At 54.4% G+C, this 1,622-nt stretch overlaps 1 pseudogene; it reads left to right on the top strand.

The window, feature by feature from the left end:
- The first annotated feature begins 351 nt into the window (after nt 1-351).
- LOC101660741 overlaps nt 352-1,622 on the top strand; it is a 2,124-nt pseudogene continuing 853 nt past the window's right edge.

Raw genomic sequence — 1,622 nt, forward strand, 5'->3', positions numbered from 1 at the left:
TGAACCCTGTTGAGACTGTAAAACCTTAAACTTGTCCTGTCCTTCATAAAATTCACTTGGGAGATGGAGCAGTGGAGCTCGCTCTAGGCAGCGGGCTTGGCCAGGGAATGGGGGAACCTCCAAGGAACTGGCTGATTGGAAGAGAAACCCAGTGCCAGAGGCAGGTGTAGGAGGATGATTTCTCTGTGGGGACAGGTGGCTGCAGAGCTTGGCTAGCTTTCTAACTTTGCTCCCTGGCTCCAGCCCTGCACGCCCCCACCTCAATCCTCCTGGCAACTTCACAGGATGAGGTGGCCTTGACCCCAGCTTGCCCCGCCAGTACAACCCAGGAGGTGGCTGGACAGCTGAAGAATGAACGGAGAAGCCGATTGCCCCACAGACCTGGAAATAGCCGCCCCCAAAGGCCAAGACCACTGGTCTCAGGAAGACATGCTGACTTTGCTGGAATGCATGAAGAACAACCTTCCGTACAATGACAGCTCCAAGTTCAAAACCACCGAGTCACACATGGACTGGGAAAAAGTAGAATTTAAGGACTTTTCCGGTGACAGGTGCAAGCTCAAATGCGTGGAAACTTCTAACAAGGTAAGGAAGCTCAGCAAGGTGATAGAATTGATCCTGACGCTCAGGAACATGTGAAAAATCCTTACAAAAGCAAAAAGCTTGAGAAACACCCTGACTTCCCAAAGAAGTCCCTGACCCCTTACTTCCGATTCTTCTTGGAGAAGCGGGCCAAGTCGGCAAAGCTCCATCTGAGCTGAGCAACCGGAACCTGACCAAGATTCGCTCCAAGAAATACAAGGAGCTTCCTGAGAAAAGGAAGATGAAATATATTCAGGACTTCCAGAGAGAGAAACAGGAGTTTGAGCGAAACCTGGCCCGATTCAGGGAGGACCACCCCGACCTCATCCAGGATGCCAAGAAGTCGGACCTCCCAGAGAAGTCACAAAGCCCCTTACAGCTCTGGTACACCCACCAGAAGAAGATGTATCTCAAAGAGCGGCCAGATGAGATCATGCGAGACTGCATCCAGAAATGCCCTGAGCTGAACATCAGCGAGGAGGGCATGGCCAAGTCCACTCTCACCAAGGCCGAACTCCAGCTCCAAGACAAGTCTGACGGGCGACCCACCAAACCACCTCCCAACAGCTACTCGCCGAACTGTGCGGAGCTGATGGCCAACATGCAGGACATAGTGCCCTCCGGAGCGCACGGGGCTGTGCAGTCAGCACCTCTGGGCACTGCTCTCCCAGAAGGAGCAGGACGCCTCCCACAAGAAGTGCGAGCAGAAAAAGAAAGACGATGAGGTGGAATGCTCTGCTTTCTGGAGAGCCTGCCCGAGGAGCAGCAGCGCGTCTTGGGGGAAGAGAAGATGTTGAACATCAACCAGAAGCAAGCCACCAGCCCAGCCTCCAAGAAGCCCTCCCAAGAAGGACTCAAGGGCGACTCAGAGGAGCCCAAGCGGCCGTGTCGGCCAAGGTCATCTTTTCTGAAGAGAAGCTGCAGCAGCTGCAGGAAGAGCGGACAGAGCTGTCTGAGAGGGAGCTGACCTGCCTGCTGGCCTGATGACGAATGCCCAGTCAGAGAAGAAGCCCAAATACATGCCCAGGGAGGCGTCCCTG

Source organism: Echinops telfairi, unplaced genomic scaffold (assembly GCF_000313985.2).
Source record: "Echinops telfairi isolate 266 unplaced genomic scaffold, ASM31398v2 ScPeMD7_49;HRSCAF=173, whole genome shotgun sequence".
NCBI lineage: Eukaryota > Metazoa > Chordata > Mammalia > Afrosoricida > Tenrecidae > Echinops > Echinops telfairi.